At 40.7% G+C, this 25650-nt stretch overlaps 2 long non-coding RNA genes across 2 annotated transcripts; both read left to right on the top strand.

Moving 5' to 3' along the window:
• The first annotated feature begins 14580 nt into the window (after positions 1-14580).
• Positions 14581-15696, top strand: LOC124858771. Its single transcript, XR_007035923.1, has 4 exons — positions 14581-14669; positions 14811-14897; positions 15041-15182; positions 15333-15696. It is a non-coding gene; the product is annotated as an uncharacterized LOC124858771 (long non-coding RNA).
• A 934-nt stretch (positions 15697-16630) lies between these two features.
• On the top strand, positions 16631-17439 carry LOC124858636. The gene is made up of 2 exons (XR_007035892.1): positions 16631-16689; positions 17102-17439. It is a non-coding gene; the product is annotated as an uncharacterized LOC124858636 (long non-coding RNA).
• The last annotated feature ends 8211 nt before the right edge of the window (positions 17440-25650 follow it).

Below are 25650 nucleotides of genomic sequence, written 5' to 3'. Positions count from 1 at the left end.
TTGTCTCTATTTCATGACTTTGATTTTTGCTTTTTAAATTGCATTACTTAAAATAAATACACTTTCAAGAATATAATTCATTAAGCAGTACTTTTCAAAAAAAGTTAAATGTAAAGTAGTATAAGTCATGTGAAAACTTTTCTTTTTTCCAAGTACAAAACCACGTGAAGATTTTTTCATCCAGTTTATTGACATTATATATCAATAGCTAAAATCCCAAATGTTAATCGTCACTCTCTCCTCAGCGGTACCTTTTTCTCTCATTAAATGGTTCATTATTGATTACCTCTTAGCTTACATCCTTTTAAGCAATTACTCATGTTAACTGAGACTCAGACTGTTTTCAGTTATTGCTTCGATAAAGGACCACATGAAGGTGAAGAGCAATATTTTATAACACCCATCGCAACCTATACAGTCTGAATGCTGCATTATTGCAATGAAGCCTGCCAGTAATCACATAATGGCATGAATCAATGCAGCTATTAGTTTTATGTTCTTTCATCAAAAAAAAAAAGCTTAACATAGATTTCACCATCTTCAGGCTTCACTGAGTTCTGATATTGTGGTCTTGAGTAAGTAGCTGAAGTGAGTTTAAATTTTTGAACGTGTGTGTACAAGTTTGTTTTTCCATCTGATCTGCATTTATGTACAAGTGTGACTTTTGCATTTCCATACTTTAACATGCATGAACAATTCCTTCTGTCTGTGCTTATTTGTCGATGTAATTCACAGGATGATGTTATAGCTCTGAAACTTTGCAGGCACAATACTAATTGTGTCAAATCTGTTTGTTTACCACAGCAACACAGTTAGGCAAACACAGAAGTGTTTGCTTAACTGTAAATTATATCTATTTCATACTGATCTTCAAATCTTCAATTCACTTTATTTAGACATGTATTAGACATGAATGGGAGAGCATTCCTATTTCTAAACTTGAGGGTCTTGGGCCCTCATGTTTATTAGGGTCTTGGGCCTTCTTTGTCACACCTTCCTCTTTATGATCAGTGATGCAGGCTTCCGTTCAGAAGCCTGCATCACTGATGGTATGGGGTTGCATTAGTGCTTGTGACATGGGCAGCTTGCATGATTGCTTAATATAACAGAATGGGCTCAGGAATACTTCTATAAAGCATTGTCAGTGAACACAATCCACCGTTGCCAGCTGAAACTCTACAGTGGAAAGAGGAAGTCATTTCTAAGCAACCTCCACAAGCTCAGATGTTTGCACTGGGCCAGGGGTCTTTTAAAATGGATTGTGGCACAATGGAAGACTGTTCTGTGGTCAGATGAGTCACGATTTGAAGTTCTTTATGGAACACTGGAAAGCTCTGTCATCCGGACCAGAGAGGACAAGGATAACCCAAGTTGTTATCAACGCTCCGTTCAGAAGCCTTCATCACTGATGGTATGGGGTTGCATGAGTGCTTGTGGCATGGGCAGCTTGCATGTCTGGAAAGGCACCATTAATGCAGAGAACTATGTTCAGGTTCTAGAACAACATATGCTCCCATCTAGACGTCATCTCTTTCAGGGAAGACTCTGCATTTTTCAACAAGATAATGCCAGACCACATTCTGCAGCAATCACAACATCATGGCTACGTAGGAGAAGGATCCAGGTACTGAAATTACCAGCCTGCAGTCCAGATCTTTCACCTATAGAGAACATTTGGCGCATCATAAAGAGGAAGGTGCGACAAAGAAGGCCCAAGACGATTGAACAGTTAGACATGAATGGGAGAGTATTCCTATTTCTAAACTTGAGAAACTGGTCTCCTCTGTCCCCAGACGTCTGTTGAGTGTTGTAAGAAGAAGGGGGGATGCCACACAGTGGTAAAAATGGCTTTGTCTCAACTTTTTTGGGATTTGTTGATGCCATGTAATTTTGAAACAACATATTTTTCCCTTAAAGTGATAAATTCCCTCAGTGATCTGTGATTTGTGTTCTATTCTGAATAAAATATTAGATGTTGGCACCTCCACATCATTGCATTCAGTTTTTATTCACAATTTGTTTACTGTCACGACTTTTTTGGAATCCGGTTTGTAAAAAAAATATATATTTGCCCTATTGAACTTAACAGACAAAATAACTTGAGTACACAAAAAATGCAGTTTTCAAATGCTGATTTCACTGATCCAAGGATAAATGCCATCCAAACCAATCTGGTCCCATGTAAAAAAGTAGTTGCCCCCATTGTTAAATCTTAAACGGAACTGTGATTTCTTTCAGAAAGAAGTGTTCAATTCACTTACTACACCCAGGTCTGATTACTGCCAAGACTGTAAAAGCAATACATATCTTTAATAGAAACTGTCTGACAACATCCAGTAGGCTAAAATACCTTGAAAAGCAACACATCATGCCCTTGTTGGGACCCACAGCCATGGATACAACGTGAAAGGCCAGTACAGACTTTCCTGGAACTTTCAAAATAAATTGCATTAACCTACTTCTGGCACAGCCAGGAAACGGGATAACTACGGACTTCCTGTGACGTCACTGTCCAGCGCGCTAATGTCTCTTTGCTGGCAAACAGGCATAAACTCTTAAACTGGATCCAAGGGTGTCATAAGATCACGCGATCATATGCACAAGTTAAGTACTGATGAATTACTGTTGAAAGAATCCGGTATTCATTCATAAAAAGGGGAGATTGTGTTCTGTGTTTGTGTGTTTTTAAAGTTAAGACAAACTTTATTTAAAGTGTGATTTAAACACAGAAGATCGGCCATAACCATTCTGGTGCTAAGCAATCAGCTTCTTTGTTAGCTTTAACTGCTAATGGCTTTGGACACATGCTTGCCTGCTAAAGAATATTTAGTTAGTTTTCAATCCAGTAAATAATATTTCCCTAAACATTATTTTACAAAATCTGATAATTAAGTAAACACCATTAAGCCCCATTTCTCCAGAAAGATTTGGCTCTTTTTCCAAAATATTTCCTTAAAGATTTTACTATTTCCTTAATATTTCATTAAACATTATTTTAATAAATAAAGGCAGCTAATTAGACATCATTGAGAAATGGTCATCCAGACGGTTGGTTTTATTCAGCAGATCATTATTTAAAACATTATTTTATTAAAATAATATTTTATCTGATCTTGCATTTGGAATGGTTGTCTAAATGTTTGCTGATTATTTTCTAAGTTAGTTCCAAGACTAACTTAACTTCAGTTCCAGATTCTTCAAGATAATCCTTGGTTCTCAAATATAAACATTGCATGGTAATGTTGCATCCCTCTTTAGGTCATGATTTTCAATCATCTTTAACCAACTTGTTTATATTGTACATAGCCCATTAGTCTTCGTTATTCTTTAATTCTGCTTGGTAGTTTAGTTGGATTGTTTTAGTATAGTAAAGAGTTTGTTGATTGAAATATGTTTGATTTTGAGTTTACTTATTTTTGTTAATAAATTCTTGTATTTTAAGAAATTGTGTGAATTCATTCCATGTATGTGCAGAGTTTATGCTGTTCAATAATGTCAGAGCTTGGCTCACACCTTTCTATTTTGTCCTAATACCATTGCCTTACTGGGCTGGTATTCACAGGACAACCATTAACAGACCAAAATATTATTTGATAAAATATTACAAATATTAATATTAAATATTAAATAATATTCTCATATTCATAATCACAACACCCTGATCTAAAGAAATTCAAGAACAGATGAGAAACAAAGTCACTGACATATCAGTCTGGAAAGGATAACAAAGGCACAAGGTTTTGGGAGTTCAGTGAAACACAGTAAGAGCCAGTGAGGCTGTCCACACCGCTCACAATTCTCCGCGACTGCACCTGTGACTGTCTGACCAAGCTAGAAGAGGGCCTCTTTTGGTCAGACCTATGCTGCAATTTGATGGGAATGTCATGAGTCAGATAGAAAGTGATTTTGGGGAAAATACAAACTAAAATGGTCAAGTCATGACATAAACATTATGCAACCTCCCATCGCATGGGTTTGCAAATAGTTTCACTTGGTTAATTTACAAGATGGACAACGGGGAACTGATTGTTAAAGCAGAGAACAGAACTGTTTATATGACATGAGAGTCCTTTCTTACAAAGACAAGAGCCAGAAGAAAAAAGCATGGAGATCGCAGAAGTTTTGGAATTGAGTAGTGACGTTGAAATATTGTGTTCAAAATCTGTTAGCTAGATTATCATTATGTATGTGTTAAATATGATTTCTGGTACATACTCTTGTGTGAATACTCAATCTCGCAGGTCCGGTGGTCTGTCCACCATAGTTGAAGCCTATGTGTTTTGAAGAAATAAGATTGGAATGTGTAGTCAGTCGCAAGCTGTGCGTGTTTTGGGGATAAGAAAGAAAACAGGCAAAAATGACATCAATGTGAGAGTTTGAAGGCAGGAAACCCCTGCTGGCCAAGAAGCACTCAAAGGCCTGCTTCACATTTGACTAAAACCACACTGATTATCCCCAATAAAATATTCTGAACATTGATGAGACTAAAGTGGGACTTTTTGAATTGTGTGTCCCATGACATCTGGGTTGAACTGGCACAGCATTTCAAAAACAAGAACATCATGACAACTGACACTGTGATTTGCTGCTTTGGGACCTGGACATTTTGCTGTAATTGATGGAACAATAAATGTTGCTCTTTATCAGAAAATCCTGCAGGAGAATCACTGGGCAATTAGTTTGTGTTCTGGTATTAAGATTAGGGCTGATTAGAATCAGAATCAGCCTTATTCACGACGTTTGTGTACAAACTCAAGGAATTTGACTTTGATTTCCCTTTGCTTTCGACATTTTTATAAAAAAAAATGTTTGGTGAAGTACTGAGGCTGCCAACTGCGGCACCATCTTGGATGCATTTTACTTCTTCAAGAAAGATTAGATTATTTTGAAGCATTTTCCCCTTAATAAATAAAATTGTCATGAGCAAACTACATTTTGTATGTACTCTGGTTATCTTTGTCTCATATTAAAACTTGTTTGATGTTCTGAAACATGTAAGTGTGACAAGCAAAAATGGAAAAACCATTTATGAAGCAAATAATTTCTCACTGACGAATCAGAGAATCAAATATCCGTGCATATATTGAATACTTAGCTAAACTAAACTCATGCATGGTTTCGTACTATCATAAGAAACTACAAAATATGAAGAAGATGCAAACTCCACAAAGAAAGACCCCAGATTGGATATAAACCTAGTACATGGTAACATTGCAGCCTGTGAACACTGTTAATATCATAATTTCAATGCCAAAAACATCTTCTTTTTGGGTAAGCAGATGGTGTCAGTATTCAGTTCCCATGCAAATAAAATGTTAAAAACTGGTGTAATAATTTCCACTCAATTTAAAGGTAGACCTTAAACATTTTTTAAATTCAAGCAATCTCTCCTGAATAAAGATGTGGCTACGCTCTACTAGCTTTTACAAGCTCAAAGCATTCCCCAAGATATTTTCCAAATTCAGGAACCATTTCATCAAAAGCTGTAAAAAGATTATTTATCACATTGAACATTTGACAAATAGTGAAGATTCAAGATGGAAAAAGAAGATAGTAGTCCCCCCAATCCTAGATCTAATTGTATCTGCATATGAGTTAAAAATGTTTAAATGGCAAGAAATCTGAAAAGATTTTCAAAAGCAGAAGTATTACAGTACATAAATGCTAAATTTTCTCATTTTCAGTAAAGCAGGAGAAACTACATCTATACAGGGCACAGGATTAAAATCGAAAGAGACATAATACGCTTGAACAGAAATATTACCAGGCGGGTTAAAGCAGTGTCATAATCTGTTTCACCAAATTTTAATATTTATTACCGGTTTGTTTCCAGTTTGGACACCCCGGTCTGACTTCACCCACCTTGGCTACTAATGGAGTTTAGAGTCTGGTAGCGCCGATTGTATGGCAGCCCTGTTTCTGTCAGTCTGGCCCAGGGCAGCTGTAGCCAAAATGTAGCCTCCCACTGTCAGTGGATGACTGATTGTGGTGTAAAGTGCTTTGCGATCTTCAGACTGGATAAAGTGCTATAAAATTGCAGGCTATTTACAATTTCAATACCTCATTTATACCAAAGGAATATTAAATGATGTGGTAACTAAAAATATCAATGTTTCTTCAAATAATCATTGTAGATGGTAATTGCTATGGGCAGGAGGGATCTCCTGTAGCGCTCTGTATTACAGCAGCTATCAAGAAGTCGCTGACTGAAGATATTATTGTTGAAGGATTGTATCAAGAAGAGGATGGTTGTCCATTATTTTCTTCACTTTAATATCCATCTGTCTTTGTACATCCATCTCCAGAGTTTCTAAAGAGCTAGCCTTCTTTATCATCTTGTTGAGCTTTTTAATTCCCTGGCTTTTATACTGTCAGTCATTTAAAACAAATGTTGTTTGGACAGTCTTTGCGAGCCCCTTCATAGCTCTCTTCATAATTTTCTGAGGTTCTTTGGTCAAACTGATGATCTCTGGGTTGCTCTTCTGATAGTCCTCTTTGAACCCTGCAGTGCTATGTCATCCTCCTGATAATCCTGGTTGGCTCTGGCAGCCACCAATTCACCCCATGCAGACTCCTCGTTGACTCAGGCACCCTTTGAGTCACCCTTCAGTGACTCCTTGTTAACTTGGATCATAAACAAGTACCCTGTTGCTCTCAAGCATATCAAACAAGGAGGTTTAGATTATTCTTCCTCTACAAATAAAGGTTGGAAATGCTCAACATAACAGATGTACAGTACTGTCAAGAGGTTTTAGCAGAATTTCTTTTTTTTTCACACACATCCCTCCCGCAGTCCTGGCTAAGTGCCAGTACAGAGTGAGGCAGATCTCATGGGAGGAGCCAAAAAGAACTGAACCCGGTGTTGCTCAGACCCCCGCAGGACCAAAAATCTAGGGCAGTGGTTGGAAACATGATGTGGAGGGCTCCCTGCAGCCTGGCATTTGGGAAAACCACGAAAGAGACAGGGAAAAACTCGAGTAGCGCACACAGGGTCCATGCGACCTCTCCAGGACTGCGGGAGGGTTAAATTCAATTCAATTCAAAAATACTTTATTAATCCCAAAGGGAAATTAAATGTTGTTATAGCTCATATTATGAAGGTTTCCTCAAAGAGCCGTTGTAGATCCTGATGGCTGTGGGCAGGAAGGATCTCCTGTAGCGCTCCTTCTTACAGCAGATCTGAAGAAGCCTCTGACTGAAGACACTCCATTGTTGTAGGACAGTCTCATGAAGAGGATGCTCAGGGTTCTCCATAATGTTCTTCATTTTATGAAGAATCCTTCTTTCCACAATGATCTCCAGAGGTTCCAGAGGAGTCCCCAGAACAGAGGCAGCCTTTTTTTAGCTTGTTGAGCTTTTCAGTCCCTGGCTCTGATGCTGCTTCCCCAGCAGATGATGGCAGAAGAGATCACACTTTCCACAACAGACTTATAGAAGATATGCAGCATCTTGCTGCAAACACCAAAGGACCTAAGCTTCCTCAAGAAGTACAGTCTGCTCTGTCCTTTCTTGTAGATGGCTTCACAGTTGCATCTCCACTCTAGTCTGTTGTCCAGGTGAACACCGAGGTATTTATACTCCTCCACCACCTCCACTTCTTCTCCCATGATAGAAATAGTTTTTGACTTATTCCTGTTTCTCTTAAAATCTACAATCATCTCCTTTGTTTTAGTCACGTTCAAAATGAGATGATTGTTTCCACACCATGCCACAAAGCGGTCCTCCACCTTCCTGTACTTAGCTTCTTGTCCATCTCTGATCCACCCCACGACTGCAGAATCATCCGAGTATTTCTGCAGATGACAGGAGTCTGTCTTGTACTGGAAGTCTGAGGTGTACAGAGTGAAAAGGAATGGTGAGAGTACCCTGTGGTGCTCCTGTGCTGCTGACTACCTGGTTAGACTCACAACCCTTCAGTCTCACAAACTGTGGTCTGTTTGTCAGGTAGTCTTTGATCCAGGAGATTGTTGAGGCCTCCACCTGAGTCTTCTGGAGTTTCTGACAAAGCAAATCAGGTTGGATTGTATTAAATGCACTGGAGAAATCAAAGAACATGATCCTCACAGTGCTGCTGGCTTTGTCCAGATGACAGTGGGTTTGTTGAAGCAGGTGTATGATGGCATCTTCAACTCCAACTCCACAGCGATAAGCAAACTGAAGGGGGTCAGATGTCAGGGCAACAGGTCTATAGTCATTGAGGAATGATGGGTGAGTTTTATTTGGTACCGGAACAAGACAGGAGGTATTCCACAACACCGGAACCTTCTTCTGGGCCAGGCTAAGGTTGAAGAGGTGCTGCAGAATCCCACAGAGCTGCTCTGCACAGGCCTTCAGGACTCTAGGGCTGACATGATCTGGACCTGCAGCCTTATTCTGGTTCAGTCTCTCCAGTTGTCTCTTCACCTGACTTCTTGAGACACACAGGTGGAAGGGGGAAGCAAATGAAGCATCAGCATCTTCTGATATAGTTGATGGCAAACATGTAGAAGCAGAAGGGTCTAGGGCTGAGGTGGAAGATAAAACATTTGAGGTGTTACTGGACAGCTGTGGGTCAAAGGAGGGTGGGATGTCTGGCTCTGAGCAGGAGAGGAGGATGTGAAGCTTGTTTCTGAACTGAACCTATTGAAGAATGTGTTCAGTTCATTGGCTCTGTCCAGACCTCCATTGGTCTGATCATCCTTCTGCTTGAAGCCTGTGATCTTCTTCATCCCTGTCCACACATCTCTGATATTGTTTTGCTGGAGCTTGCTCTCCAGCTTCTTCTTGTACACCTCCTTGCTGTCTCTTATCTTGACTTTAAGTTGCTTCTGTAAACTCCTCAATAATTCTCTGTCTCCCTCTCTGAAGGCTCTTTTTTTTCTTGTTAAGCAGGTCCTTCAGGTCACTGGTGATCCAAGGTTTGTTATTGGGGAAGCATTTCACGGTTCTGGTGGGGATGATGGATGATGTTATCCACACAGAAGTTTATATAGTCGGTTACACACTCAGTCATGGCATTGATGTCATCTCCATGTGGTTGGCACAGTGCATCCCAGTCTGTAGCCTCAAAGCAACCTTGCAGAGCTTCTTCAGTTCCCTGTGACCATTTTCTCACAGTCCTCTTTATTACAGGTTGCCTCTGAACAAGGGGCTTATATTTCGAGCAGAGAAAAACAAGATTGTGATATGATTTGCCTAGAGGAGGTCTAGCTGTAGAGATGTATGAGTCCTTGACATTTGCATAAAACAAATCCAATGTTTTGTTTTCTCTGGTAGAGCAGCTGACAAATTGTTCAAACGTTGGAAGTGTAGTAGAGAGTGAAGCATGGTTAAAATCACCAGAAATTGCCACAAAAGCATTGGGGTTTTATGTCTGTAACTTAGCAACAACTGAGCTGATGGCATCACATGCAGTGTCGGCAACAGCGGAAGGTGGAACGTAAACTTTTGCCAAAATAACACTGGTGAACTATCTGGGTAAATAATATGGACGAAAACTTACTGCCAACAGTTCAATATCTGGACTGCAGAGATGACACTTCACAGTAACATGTCCTGGATTACACCATCTGTTGTTCACAAGTACTGCCAGTCCACCTCCTTTACATTTGCCGCTCCTCTTTAAATCTCTGTCTGCTTGTATGGTTAAAAAGCCCGGCAGAGACACTGGAGTCGGGGATATGATCCTGCAGCCATGTCTCAGTAAAACACATAATACTGCATGCCTGGTACTCTGGCTGGGTCCTTTGTAGGGCTTGGAGTTCATCCAACTTGTTTCCCAACGATCTCACATTGCCCATCATAATCGATGGAAGAGATGGTTTGAACTTCCTCCTTCTCTTTCTTCTCTTAGCTCCTGCTCTGCATCCACGCCGTCTCCTTTTCAACTCATCAGGGATTTGGGGTTGTAGTTTAAGTATTATTTGAGCTTTTGAGATATTAATCAGCTGCTCCCGGTTGTAAGAAACAACCCCATTGCCATGGCAATGCATCATAACAAATGTCCAAAAATAGAAAGTATTAAGAAAAATCTTCCAAGCTGCACAGCATCCGACACCGGAGTGGACAGTCGTCCAAAAAAAATCAACTGTATCCACCACAAGAGGAATAGTTCCCAAAAAATAATAAATCAGAATCAAAAGTAACATAGCTACTCCAACCTGCTGCCACCTTGAGCGGCGCAATTCTAGAACACATGTTTCAGATCCTCAAATTTCAGACAGTAAGTAAAGTTAAAATACAATAATAATTTTATTTATTAAAAGATATATTATTATTATATTATTAAAAGTGGTGTGAATTGCTGTGTGCATGGTTGTTTGTCCTGTGTGTGTCTGTGTTGCCTTGCAATGGACTGGCGACCTGTCCAGGGTGTACCCCGCCTCCTGCCCATAGACTGCTGGAGATATGTACCAGCTTCCCCGTGACCCACTATGGAAGGGGGGGGTAGAAAATGACTGACTGACTATTTAAGAAAAGTAAAATGCTATCCAAAACATCATGGCCCTGTGTGAAAAGGTAATTGTCTCTAAACATTAAAAAAAAAAATTCTGCAACTCTTATGGTCAGCAAAACAGCCTCGGAACCCTCCTTTGGATGCAACTGTTGCCCAGTCACTTTGTTATTGTTTAATCATGAATACCAGCCTTATCTAAGACAAATGGGGTCTTTTTTGCTTTGGTAGATCTCGGTTCTTTTGTGACCTCCTGGATGGGTCAATGTAGTTTTGGTATAATTTTTATAGGCTGGCCAATCCTGAGTTCACCACATTTGAACTCGGGATTCACAGGTTCCATGCTTTCCCCAATTGTAGATAATGGTTGTTGCTGTGGTTTGTGGATTACCCAAGGCTTAGAAAAGGGGTTTTGACCCTGTCCAAACTGGTAGATATCAGTGATTTTGCTTCTCGTCTGTTGGTTAATTCCTTTAGATCAGACCATGATGTCTTTGAAATCCTTTAGCCTGTTTCAAGTTGTCATACAGATGCTATTTAAGAGCTTTCTTGATGCTATTCAAATTAAAAAATACTTTATCCATCCCAAAGCGAAATTAAACTTTTTGTAGCTCATATTATACTGTTTTCTTCAAAGAGGGATTATAGATGCTGATCACTTTGGGCAGGAAGGATCTATTGTAGTAGTCTGTCTTACAGCAGATCTGAAGAAGCCTCTCACTGAAGGCACTCTGTTGTATGACAGTCTCATGAAGAGGATGCTCAAGGTTCTCCATAATGTTCTTCATTTTATCCTTCTTTGCACAATGATCTCTAGAGGTTCCAGAGGAGTCCCCAGAACAGAGCCAGCCTTCTTTATCAGCTTGTTGAGCTTTTTTAAGTCCCTGGCTCTGATGCTGCTACCCCAGGAGATGATGGCAGAAGAGATCACACTTTCCACAACAGACTTATAGAAGATATGCAGCATCTTGCTGCAAACACCAAAGGACCTAAGCTTCCTCAAGAAGTACAGTGTGCTCTGTCCCTTCTTGTAGACGGCTTCACAGTTGCATCTCCACTCTAGTCTGTTGTCCAGGTGAACACTGAGGTATTTATACTCCTCCACCACCTCCACTTCTCCACTTTGCTAGTGCATTTAATCTCAGTTTACTTAAAAATATGTGGCTATTTGCAGGTCATTTCTGATTTATTAAGGACATTTATGCTGTCACATAGGGCCAAGTTGGCTTGGATAGTTTTTTTCCATTGTGAATTTATTTTTTTTAATTTAACTCAGGTTATTTTTTTGTCTGATATTGCAATATGTTTGAGTGTGATAAAAAAAAAGTAAGAATCCTTTTGCAGTTCGGTATCTAATCATCAGAATTCTATGAAGTGTGCAGAACGTCTTGTTCTATTTCCCTTTATGCTTTTCTTCCTTGCATGTTTCCTCCATCTGTTTTTCCACCCATCCTCAGGCCTCACCTCTTTTGCTCTTTTTTCTGCTTGTATGCCCATGCTTTCAGGATCTGTCTGTTAGAGTTGTGTTTGTTTTCATTTCCTTTAGATCTGTTTTCCTTTAGTTTTGTCATTCTATCTGGTCCCTTGTTTACCTTCTGTTCTGTGCTTATGTTGTTAATTGGTCACACTCCCATTGTCTCCCCTCAGCCTGGTCCACACCTGTTAATTGTGTCCCCTGATTACTTTGTCTCCTTGCTCATTAACATTTAGTCCACACTGTAAAACATTGCAGCCCCATTTAGTTATGTTTACTAACTTCCACTCTTTAACCTTAAAGAAATCTAGGCAAGTTTTAGATTTTGAACTAAAATGTTTGTGAAAGAAAAACTTACTGTATTGAGTTATGTTAACCATTTGATCGTTTTTTCATATTGCCTAGGGAGTCCTGGTGCCAAGTGCACTGATGGACACCCTTATGTTTGAACATGGTGTTCATTATGGACAATCCGTGACTAGCACAGAAGTCCAATAACAAAACACCACTCGGATTCAGATCGGGTAAGCCATTCCTCCTGATCACGCCTCTCCAGGTGTCACTGTCGTTCCCCACGTGGGTGTTGAAGTCCCCCAGCAGAATAATGGAGTCCCCGGGAGGGGCACTATCCAGCACCCCCGACAGGGATGCCAAGAAGGCCGGGTACTCTCAGGCGCTCTCCGACGAGTCCCGACCCCAGGCCTGGCTCCAGGGTGGAACCCCGGCTCCGCCGTACCGGGCGACGTCACGTGCCTCGATATTTTGTTCTTCATGAGGGATTCTTGAACCACTCTTTGTCTGACCCATCACCTAGAGCCTGTTTGCCATGGGAGACCCTACCAGGGGCATTTAGGCCCCAGACAACATAGCCTCTAGGATCGTTTGAGCACTCAAACCCCTCCACCACGTTAAGGTGACGGTTCAAGGAGGGGTAATTGTTTAGTAGTGATGTCAAAATGAGGCTTTTTGAAGCATAGAATCATTTTGAACCATTGTGTCATAAAGTGGTTCACTACCCGAATCTTCATTCAGTTTCCTTGGGTGACATCTACTGGCAGTAGTGATTGTTGCACCAAATGAAGCCCTGCAAATGTGATGCATCTCTTGTGTAAATAAAAGCACTCATGTATGTAGGTATGCGTGTTGTACCTATGTGTTTTTAGTAACCCATTAAAGATTCTGAGTAATTAACTCATGAAAAAGTAATAATTTAAAAACAATGTGATCTGTAGGGAATTAAAAATAGCCATTAGGCTAATTCTGGCTTCTTTAACATAAATTGTCATTTGTTTTATGAAATTCCACTGTCCCATTTGAAATAAATAACTAAAAAAACAAAATAAATTAAGTGAAAGTTTTGATTTGTCATTCATACTTTCTTTGGGAGTGTTCTTGGTGTACTGTGTGTTTTTGGACATTGTTCTTGGTGTAATAAAGAGGGTGCTTGTGTTACTTCAAGTGTTTTTATTCAAGAAAAGTAATTTCTGCACAGTAGAAGGGTGGTCTAGGTTTGGATACAGTGAAAGGCTGGGAGTCCTTCACTATGAAGTCCACAAGAGCTTCATCAAGTTCTTGCTTCCTGGATCCTAAAAAAAATAAATACAGAAAAGTAAATTCAGTTTAACTTACAAACATTTAACTGTCATTCTTTCTAATTCTGCATGTATATCTATGTTATGCTGACATTGATTGGTGGCGTGAGGCTGAGTGTTCTCGTGTTTGGTTGTATAATGCCTCAGCATTGATGATGTATTATTATTATACGTTAGCAGCTGCGGGCAAAGCAAACACTGCACCTGTAAAACCAAGATAACAACCCGTTACTGCACCTCTTGCATAACATGATACCATGACTATAACAATACTGCATAGTACAGGTTATATGCTTTGTAATGAACACTTTGAATGTAAATTACCTTATTAGGTGGCACCAAATCGAAATATTCCCACTCTTGGGAACGCTTCCTAGATGCTTGCTCCATGACAAAATAATCCACCAAAACTCTGAATATCCAAAAACGAGAGCTGTTCGTAACGTATAATACGTGTAGAACGGAGATGTGAACCAGGGCTTGAGCCATCTTAAATACACTGAATTGCACCAAATTTTTGAAACTCTCTCAGTCAATGCGAAGCAGTCAGCTGACTCGGTCTGAATGAAGCAGTGAAGTGGTTCACACGTCATCGAGGACATTACATGAAGCAAGCTCTGGCCCACTGCTTCACCATAACTACCCAGTCGAGTTTGAAGCGTGCTTTGAAGCCTCGGTGTTAGGGGTAACATCATTATTGTTTAGCATCGACATTTAAGCTAACGCCTCCCCTGCACCTGCGCCATTGCTGCTTCCAATGGTTCTAACGGAAGCAGCAATGGGGGAAGAGAGAGAAAAGCTGTAATCAAAGTTGGAAAAAAGAAGAAAAAAAAAAAAGAATGAGGATATCACTTAATTGCAAAAGTGCCAAGTTGTGATCAGAGATGTCAGTTCCCCTTGCACTACAGCCTCCTTGCCTCGTCAGCTGACAGGGAGGTAGAGGCTAAAACAGAGAGAACATCTTATGTCCAGGCACATGGTTTTCAAACTTATGCTGGGAGGGGCTCCATTGTAGGCTTCACTCCTCTGTTCTCCATGCAGTAACGGTTGCTAAGCGACAGAAGTTAAGCTGATGTAAGGACGGGAACAGTTGGTGAAGGCTTTCAGTCTGAGGGGTTATCTTGACTGTTTATATAATTTCATGATGTCGCTGTTCCATGGGAGTCATTAAGTAAATATAGAATGAAATAATTGTGTTTTTAAAATAATTTATAAAAACATATATATGTATTTAATTTCTTAATTTCAAAAGTATATTTAATTATTTAATTGGAGAAAATGTGAAAATCTTTCTTTTCTACTTTTTTTTCAGGGGGACATGTACGTTTTGTGCATTCTCTTCTAATGGGCAAGGAAGAATTGTACAGCATTACAAGGAGCGTCACGGACGTTATCGGAGGTGTTCAAGCCTTGTCTGCATTTATGAAAATTGTTTGAAGACTTTTCAATCTCAAGTTGAACTGAAAATCCATCTGAGAGAACATGTAAAAGAAGGTTATAAAATTGTGACAAAGTTATACTGTGATTTGTGTACATTCTCAGAACCTAGATGTACAGAAGAAAGGATCAGCTCTACAGCTCCTGGACAAGTTGATGACTGCAACATTCTCACAGCGAAGGAAATAAATAATTACTAATGAACCCCACATCTCTACTGTCTGCAAAAGATGGCCTGCTTTGTTTTGTGAGAGACATGTAAACTTGCCCACATTTCACAGCACGTTACTTGAACATTAATGCATGACTTCTTTGTTGTAGTCAGATTTATCATTTGTAATTTCACCCTTACAGCTCATGCAATAATATTTTATTGTCTTTGTTCCCGCTGATGCAGAGTTCAGCAGAATTGTCAATAAAGACCTGTTGGAATCGTTCATGGATGGACTGGATGCATTGGTGCCAAGGAGGAGCAGGAGAAGCAGAGAGGAGAGACCCTGCTGTCTGGACTTGTAAAGCTCCAGAGATTGCCTGAGGAAGTTACAGTTTTGGGCTTTATGAGGAAGTTTTTGTCTCAGCCATGGCAATAATGAGGACAAGGACTTTAAAGCGCAACATCGCAGACTTTTGACCATGGTGAAGTAAGTTATAGGTTGGATATTCGTGCTCCACGGATTCAGCGGGCTGTCCTCCTGTTTGATCTGATGTAAGCAATTTAATAACGGACAACTGTTCTCCTGCAGACGGTGGTTCTCTTAAGGACCGTCAATAAATTTCAGAATCAAACACGTTTTATGGTGGTTTGTTTTGTGTGTTTTGAGGGAAAATGTTTGTGCCTCAGAACAGCTGATTTTATGTGCTCGGTTAGGATTTTATTAAATACAGCGCTCCACCTGTGTGTAATTCAGAAAGATGATGTGTCCTTTTTCTTTTGTTTCAGCCTTCAGGTATGGTTTAGATTTGTAAATAGTAAAATTATATTTAGGAATGACCCGCTCCTGCCATTCTGGTCATTAATATTATTGTAATCGCCATTGCAAGACGCGTGTAAGGTAAAACCAGCCCGCGGGACGTGATCCTCTAGTAGGTGGAGCTCCACTTCAGTTGCTAGTCAGGGGCGGGACTCAGGTAATGTTGCTAGGTGCCCATGTAATTGTGATGTCAAAATACACAGGTTTTGAAACAGAGCGTTTTCTAGAAAAAAATAACTATTTTTAGCCAAAAAACTGCTGAAGGTTTTTTTGTGTCTTTGTAGAAGAATTAGAGTGTTATGATTCTGGCACGTCTGCTCTACCCTGTCTCCCTGGCTGCAATCAGCAGATTAGATACACCTGGTGGCTGCTGCAGTGTATTGCAATCTGTGGAATGCCAAGCACCTGTGTCTTCCCTGATATATACTGACTCTGACAAGCAGACGGTGCCAGATTTTTGAAAGCCATTGTGTGAGTAGATATCCAGCGTTCCTTCCTGTCTGTTCATTGTTCTTGACCTTGCCTTGCTTTTTGGATTTATGCCTCTGCCTGCTCCCTGTCGGACTATTTGGATTTTGGTTGTCAACCTTGTTTCCTGCATCTGGTTTATGCCTCTGCCTGCCCTTGCCTGACGCCTCTTGTTCCGATCGTTGACCCTGTTTCTGTCCTTGGATTATTGAGCCAGCCTAGCCCTCGGATTATTCAGCCTGGAGTCACTTCTCACCTGTGCCACCCACTGAGGTTTCCCCTCTGGGTTTCAAGTTCCACTCAAGACAAAAGCAGGTTAGTGGCTTTTCTGATCCCTGCAAAATCTGGAGAGACTACAAGTCACTAATCCCTCTTTCTGCCTCAGTGATTCCTGGAAGCTGTGAGGAGTGTTACCTGTGTGACGTTTTCCTGTGGCTGAATAAATCTTTTGAACTTTCAGTACTGTGTCTGGCTGAATCTTGGGTCCGCCTTTTTCTGATTCATAGCAAAAGTGAATTTTGCATAATAGGTCTCCTTTAAAAGTCAAGACTTTAAGTCCCTCAAAATGTTTACAATGGTCCCAAACATTTTTTGTCTTAAAAAGGTAGATTATGCTCAGATAAAATAAATTATTTTAATAAGTAAACGTTGCCGATAGGATTCTATCTCATATTACAATGTTTATACTCAGAGTTGTCATGTAAATTGTGTGTTTGTATGTTTTCAGGCATCCTTGACAAGATAAAGGAAGGAATGGAGATTGGTACCTTGATTGCTCACAATGGCCCTCTGACAGATGCCTTTCCTTTGGACATCTTTAATCTGGCTGTAGTAGTAGAGAAGATCATCCTTCATGATCTCAGAAATTTTTGCCAACAACTTTGCCATGTTAATGGCCATGTTAATCTACTGCTTTAACCTGGAGTACCTCCAGAAGATGAAGTACTTTTTTGTGTTCATTCAAAGAGTTGTCATGAACATTAAACCAGACCAGTGCACTGCAAAAATCAATGGACTCAGAAATAAAATACGTAGCTGTAAAAGCTGAAAAAAAGTAGAACCTTACGAAAATGATCTCGGCCTGTTTCACTGTTTAACTTATTCTGTACAATGGGTGGCATTGAACTTTTGTATTCTATGGTCATTTGCCACATACAGTACACCAAATAAAGTTAAAAAACTATTTAAAAAAGTTCAAACAGTGTTCTAAACTCTAGCTTTGAACATTTACAAGTTAAAATGTTTTTATTATCTCATTTACAGTTTTATAAAAACACAGCAGAGGTGTTACATTTAAAGTTGCTCTTAATACAATTATATACTAAAGCCTATAATAGCTAAGGCCATATGCCTATTTTGAAGTTGTTTATTTGTCAATTGTTGTGTACATGTTAACTGTCAAGTCTGTGGAGGTGTTTTTGTCACCTTAAATCAAATGTTTTCTTAGTAAAAGAGGTATCAAAGTTAAAAAAAATATACATCAATGTAATATTTGTTTAAGGCCTGTTTAAAATAAATATTTTTGAGCAGAATTCAGTGTGATGTTTAAGAAAATCAGTCAACTCAGATATTTTATTGATGCAACCTTTGTCAAACATTTGAATTCTAATAACTTGAAACAAATAGTTATGTTAACTTGTTAATGTGAATGAGATAATACAGAAATGTGTACTTGTTCAACTAGGTGAGGATGGTTTTCTTGCATTTATAATGTGACATACAGGTCCTTCTCAAAATATTAGCATATTGTGATAAAGTTCATTATTTTCCATAATGGAAATTTAACATTCATATATTTTAGATTCATTGCACACTAACTGAAATATTTCAGGTCTTTTATTGTCTTAATATGGATGATTTTGGCATACAGCTCATGAAAACCCAAAATTCCTATCTCACAAAATTAGCATATTTCATCCGACCAATTAAAGAAAAGTGTTTTTATTACAAAAAACGTCAACCTTCAAATAATCATGTACAGTTATGCACTCAATACTTGGTCGGGAATCCTTTTGCAGAAATGACTGCTTCAATGCGGCGTGGCATGGAGGCAATCAACCTGTGGCACTGCTGAGGTCTTATGGAGGCCCAGGATGCTTCGATAGCGGCCTTTAGCTCATCCAGAGTGTTGGGTCTTGAGTCTCTCAACGTTCTCTTCACAATATCCCACAGATTCTCTATGGGGTTCAGGTCAGGAGAGTTGGCAGGCCAATTGAGCACAGTGATACCATGGTCAGTAAACCATTTACCAGTGGTTTTGGCACTGTGAGCAGGTGCCGGGTCGTGCTGAAAAATGAAATCTTCATCTCCATAAAGCTTTTCAGCAGATGGAAGCATGAAGTGCTCCAAAATCTCCTGATAGCTAGCTGCATTGACCCTGCCCTTGATAAAACACAGTGGACCAACACCAGCAGCTGACACGGTACCCCAGACCATCACTGACTGTGGGTACTTGACACTGGACTTCTGGCAGTTTGGCATTTCCTTCTCCCCAGTCTTCCTCCAGACTCTGGCACCTTGATTTCCGAATGACATGCAGAATTTGCTTTCATTCGAAAAAAGTACTTTGGACCACTGAGCAACAGTCCAGTGCTGCTTCTCTGTAGCCCAGGTCTGGGGAATGCGGCACCTGTAGCCCATTTCCTGCACATGCCTGTGTACGGTGGCTCTGGATGTTTCTACTCCAGACTCAGTCCACTGCTTCCGCAGGTCCCCCAAGGTCTGGAATCGGCCCTTCTCCACAATCTTCCTCAGGGTCCGGTCACCTCTTCTCGTTGTGCAGCGTTTTCTGCCACACTTTTTCCTTCCCACAGACTTCCCACTGAGTTGCCTTGATACAGCACTCTGGGAACAGCCTATTCGTTCAGAAATTTCTTTCTGTGTCTTACCCTCTTGCTTGAGTGTGTCAATAGTGGCCTTCTGGACAGCAGTCAGGTCGGCAGTCTTACCCATGATTGGGGTTTTGAGTGATGAACCAGGCTGGGAGTTTTAAAGGCCTCAGGAATCTTTTGCAGGTGTTTAGAGTTAACTCGTTGATTCAGATGATTAGGTTCATAGCTCGTTTAGAGACCCTTTTAATGATATGCTAATTTTATGAGATAGGAATTTTGGGTTTTCATGAGCTGTATGCCAAAATCATCCGTAATAAGACAATAAAAGACCTGAAATATTTCAGTTAGTGTGCAATGAATCTAAAATATATGACTGTTAAATTTTCATCATGACATTATGGAAAATAATGAACTTTATCACAATATGCTAATATTTTGAGAAGGACCTGTAATTATTTGGTTTAACTTGCATTATTAAATTAAAACAACTCACAATTCAACATTAATGAGCTATCACAGCTTGAAAAACAATGTTTAGACAACTCATCTCTTTCTGTTAAACCAACTTTATAAACTTTAATTTCTGAGTTTAAACAAAGAAAATTTTCTAGTTGAGTTTACTTGGATTTTCAAGGCAACAGGTGAACTTTCATTTCCAAGTTAAACTGCCTTGAAATGTTTTACAGTGCACTTTCCCACAGTACTTAAAGTCCCTAGTTTTCATTGCCACTGGTTCCTCCCATTGTCATCCTGTCATCAACCCTGTGTTCTTGCCCTGGTCTTGTCCTGTTTGCCTTCTTGCTTGTTTAATGGTTTTCCTGTGCCTTATGTTTTTCACCTGCCTGAGTTCCTGTGGCTGCAAGTTTATTTGATATTAAACAGTTTCACCATCTCCACTCCTTCTGCATTTGGGTCCTACCTTCAAAACTCATGACACACACAAACTGCCTTCCATGTCATGGCCTATGTTTTTTTCTATACTGTGTACCCATGCATCACTGTGACCAAACCACCTGTATCTGCTGTTGAACAATTCCTGGGAGACAGCACCTATAAGGCAGAGGATGAGTGCAGAGAATAACAGCAATCCACTTTTACAACTAGAGGGGATCTGGACTAAATTTATACCATGTATGAAGATAAATAGATTTTATTTTTAAGTCCTACTTTGTAAACATTCTTGTACATATTGTAGACAGAGAGAAGAGAGTGAAAGAAGTCAAACACAGAATAGAAAGAACACAAGTAGAACAATAAAAATGAAGAAGGCCAGACTTTGGCTTCCCACAGAGATATAGACAATACAGGTCCTTCTCAAAATATTAGCATATTGTGATAAAGTTCATTATTTTCCATAATGTTATGATGAAAATTTAACATTCATATATTTTAGATTCATTGCACACTAACTGAAATATTTCAGGTCTTTTATTGTCTTAATACGGATGATTTTGGCATACAGCTCATGAAAACCCAAAAATACCTATCTCACAAAATTAGCATATTTCATCCGACCAATAAAAGAAAAGTGTTTTTATTACAAAAAACGTCAACCTTCAAATAATCATGTACAGTTATGCACTCAATACTTGGCCGGGAATCCTTTGGCAGAAATGACTGCTTCAATGCGGTGTGGCATGGAGGCAATCAGCCTGTGGCACTGCTGAGGTCTTATGGAGGCCCAGGATGCTTCGATAGCGGCCTTTAGCTCATCCAGAGTGTTGGGTCTTGAGTCTCTCAACGTTCTCTTCACAATATCCCACAGATTCTCTATGGGGTTCAGGTCAGGAGAGTTGGCAGGCCAATCGAGCACAGTGATACCATGGTCAGTAAACCATTTACCAGTGGTTTTGGCACTGTGAGCAGGTGCCAAGTCGTGCTGAAAAAGGAAATCTTCATCTCCATAAAGCTTTTCAGCAGATGGAAGCATGAAGTGCTCCAAAATCTCCTGATAGCTAGCTGCATTGACCCTGCCCTTGATAAAACACAGTGGACCAACACCAGCAGCTGACACGGCACCCCAGACCATCACTGACTGTGGGTACTTGACACTGGACTTCTGGCATTTTGGCATTTCCTTCTCCCCAGTCTTCCTCCAGACTCTGGCACCTTGATTTCCGAATGACATGCAGAATTTGCTTTCATCCGAAAAAAGTACTTTGGACCACTGAGCAACAGTCCAGTGCTGCTTCTCTGTAGCCCAGGTCAGGCGCTTCTGCCGCTGTTTCTGGTTCAAAAGTGGCTTGACCTGGGGAATGCGGCACCTGTAGCCCATTTCCTGCACACGCCTGTGCACGGTGGCTCTCGATGTTTCTACTCCAGACTCAGTCCACTGCTTCCGCAGGTCCCCCCAAGGTCTGGAATCGGCCCATCTCCACAATCTTCCTCAGGGTCCGGTCACCTCTTCTCGTTGTGCAGCGTTTTCTGCCACACTTTTTCCTTCCCACAGACTTCCCACTGAGTTGCCTTGATACAGCACTCTGGGAACAGCCTATTCATTCAGAAATGTCTTTCTGTGTCTTACCCTCTTGCTTGAGGGTGTCAATAGTGGCCTTCTGGACAGCAGTCAGGTCAGCAGTCTTACCCATGATTGGGGTTTTGAGTGATGAACCAGGCTGGGAGTTTTAAAGGCCTCGGGAATCTTTTGCAGGTGTTTAGAGTTAACTCGTTGATTCAGAAGATTAGGTTCATAGCTCGTTCAGAGACCCTTTTAATGATATGCTAATTTTGTGAGATAGGAATTTTGGGTTTTCATGAGCTGTATGCCAAAATCATCCGTATTAAGACAATAAAAGACCTGAAATATTTCAGTTAGTGTGCAATGAATGTAAAATATATGAATGTTAAATTGTCATCATGACATTATGGAAAATAATTAACTTTATCACGATATGCTAATATTTTGAGAAGGACCTGTACATTTGGCATAATGTTCTCTGGACAGATTAGGAGAAAATATTTTATTTGGACAGGAGGACAGAGACATATGAAAACAACCATTTGTGATGCATAGAGATAAGTGTCATTTGTTTAAGAAAAACTTTGATTAAAAACCCAAATCTTTTTTTCAAATTCGAGTGAAGTCACAAATCACAAACCTTTTTTTAAGAAAATCTTTAAATCACTGTAGACCAGTTCAGGTTTGAGTAGTTCATATACTGTGTTTTTATGCCGTAAAACAGCCCTTTAACTTAGCAACAATAGAAAGATTTGAAGCAGACTCTAAGGGTGTACTTGCCACTTTTGGTCCACTTCCCACGCCCCCATCATATCTGCCCAATGGGAGCAATGATTGTCACCCGTGTGGCTTTGTTCACAAGTAATAGTTCTCTTGCAAAAAATACAATGTGAAAACAAACCACACCAAACAAAAAAAAAAAAAAATGAAGTCCGCCTTTGCTTCGGACCAAACAAGCAGACCAAAGGACTTTCCTGGTGTGAATACACCCTAACTTAGCTGCCAATAGTTGACTTAGTAATGGTATTTTTATAGTGCAACAAATGTCCTGTCACTCTCCTCCTGTTTCCTTTGTTTACCATACCCAAAGTGCAACCACATTAATGATTTAAAAGTGTTTGGACCCAACAACAAGTTTTTTTCTTTTTTTTTCCTAACTCCGTCAACAGTTGCCAAACTTGAGGTCCTCACCTTCATATCCGGGTCACATGCAGATAGCAGCTTAATTGCACGTTGTAAGCCAGACTTCACTTTGACAAAAAATATTTTGGCTTTTTATACATACAGGATTTGTGCAAGGAGAGCATCTTACATCCCTAATTATAACATTTCATTCTGCAATGCAAAGATGTACTAATGCACTAATGTTGATCACTCTATTGCCCGTCCAGATTCCGGCATGAGGGAAATAATTTCTATGCTGCGCTCCATGACTCTTGCCTCCACGCCAGTGCCCTCACAGCCAGTTCCTGATCTTTCCACTGTGGTAAGAGAACAAAGACTCACGCCTCCTGAGCTGTTTAAGGGAGATCTTGACCAGTGCTGTGCGTTTCTTACACAGTGTGAGATTAATTTTGAGCTTCAGCCATCTTCGTTCTCTTCTGAGCGCTCTAAGGTGGCGTTTGTTATTTCCCTGCTCTCTGGAAAGGCTAAGCAATGGGGCACTGCTGAGTAGCAAAGTGGTTCGGTCACATGTGCTTCTTATTCTGCATTCTCCAAGGAGCTCATCAGGGTTTTTGATCCAGTTCTTCCTAGTCGTGAAGCTGCCAGAGGTTTACTCTCCATTAAACAGGGAGAGATAAGCGTCACATCTTATATCATTGACTTTCATTTATTGGCAGCAGACAGTTTTTGGAATGAGCATGCTAAAATGGATGCTTTCATGCAAGGTCTTAATGAGAACATGAAGGATGAACTGGTTACCCGGGACTACCCTGCCTCCCTTCACCAACTTGAGGACCTGGCAACCCGCATTGATTTGCGGCTCACATAAAGGAAGAGGGAGAGGCTTCATAGGGGGGTTAAACCTTCTTCAGCTCACAGTCCTGTTCCCCACCTAGAACCCAAGGGTCTTCCACCCCCTTCTGATCACCGTTGTGACCCGGAGCCCATGCAGTTGGGTCATTCAAAGATTTCTGCGGGGGAGCGTGATCGACGAAAGAAGAATAACTTGTGTTTTTATTGTGGTGGACAGGGTCATGTTGACTTCAAGTGTCTGTTAAAAGCCCAGGCTCAGCAGAGGTGATGAGAACTCTACTGAGCCAAAGTCAACTGTCTGTCTCCTATGCTCATTTCCTGCAACCATTCAAGTGTCTTCTACTTCTCATCAGGTGTCAGTGTTCATTGACTCAGGGGCGGACACAGAGTTTATGGATGAGTCATTCGCCATGGACCATGACATCAAGCTCCTTCCCATGTCTGACACCCGTAATGTTCTGGCATTGGATGGTCATAGTACCAACAGTTCACACTACAAAACAGAGGTAATAAAACTCACACTGGGGGGCAATCATCAGGACGAAGTCACATTCTGGATCATCAACTCGCCTAAACTACCCATTGTTTTAGGGGCCTCCTGATTACAAAAGCACAGCACCCACATTGACTGGCAAGCCAAAGAGATATTGTGCTGGGCTAAGTCCTGCTCGGCCACTTTTCTGTCTTCTGCCTCTACAGATATTATTCCGGAGAATGACATTGAGGAAACATACCCCGATCTGTCTAAGGTGCTGCCCGAATATAATACGTTTAAAGAGGTTTTCAACAAGTCCAGGGCCACGGCACTTCCACCTCATAGACCCTATGACTGTGCCATTGAGCTCCTACCAGGCACTTCTCCCCCAAGGGGTCGGTTGTATTCATTGTCAGGACCAGAGAACCAAGGCATGAGGAAGTATGTTGATGAGTCACTAAAAGCTGGTATTATCAGACCTTCTTCTTCTCCAGCAGGGGCAGGCTTCTTCTTTGTGGGAAAGAAGGATGGTTCCTTGAGACCATGTATCGACTACAGGGGTTTAAACGACATCACCATCAAGAACCGATACCCTCCACCACTTATGAACACTGCTTTTGACCAGATTCAAGGTGCCAAGAACTTCTCTAAGTTGGATTTGAGAAACGCTTACCACCTTGTTTGTATCAAGAAGGGGGATGAATGGAAGACGGCATTTAACACTCCCACTGGTCACTATGAGTACTGTGTAATGCCATTTGGTTTAACCAATGCCCCTGCAGTTTTTCAGGCAGGTGAATGATGTCCTGAGGGACATGGTTGTACAGTTTGTTTTTGTTTACCTTGAGGATATTTTGATTTATTACCAGGATCTGGAAACTCACAGAAGTTATGTTCGGACCGTTCTCCTCCGTCTTCTTCAAAATCATCTGTTTGTCAAAGCTGAAAAGTGTGAGTTTCACAACACTACCCTTTCCTTCCTTGAATTCATAATTTCTCCAGACCAAGTCATAGTGGAGCCCTCCAAAGTCAAGGCGGTCTTGGAATGGCCTTCTCCCACCAACCACAAACAGCTTCAAAGGTTTCTGGGGTTTGCTAATTCTTACAGACGATTCATCAGGATTTATAGCCTCGTAGCAGCCCCTCTTATTGCTCTCACATCGCCTAAGACGAGGTTTGTTTGTTTGGAACGAGACGGCAGAAAGGGATTTTGTCAAGCTCAAAGGATTATTTACATCTGCTCCTGTTCTATGGTCCCATTAACCCCGATAAACAGTTCATTGTGGAGGTTGACGCCTAAACACAGCGGTTGTAGCAGTCCTAAGCCAAAGCAATTCTGATGACTGTATTCAAGCATGTGCCTTCTTTTCCAGGACTTTGTCCCAAGCAGAGCGCAATTATGATGTAGGGGACCGAGAACTGTTGGCAGTCAAGTTGGCTCTCGAGGAGTGGCGGCATTGGTTAGAGGGGGCTAAGGAACCGTTTCTTGTATGGACAGATCATAAGAACCTGGAGTACCTGAGATCAGCAAAGCG

This window comes from Girardinichthys multiradiatus, chromosome 22 (genome assembly GCF_021462225.1).
Source record: "Girardinichthys multiradiatus isolate DD_20200921_A chromosome 22, DD_fGirMul_XY1, whole genome shotgun sequence".
Taxonomy (NCBI): domain Eukaryota; kingdom Metazoa; phylum Chordata; class Actinopteri; order Cyprinodontiformes; family Goodeidae; genus Girardinichthys; species Girardinichthys multiradiatus.
The sequence above is the reverse complement of the archived record's forward strand: the minus strand, read 5'-3'. Positions and strand labels throughout refer to the sequence as shown.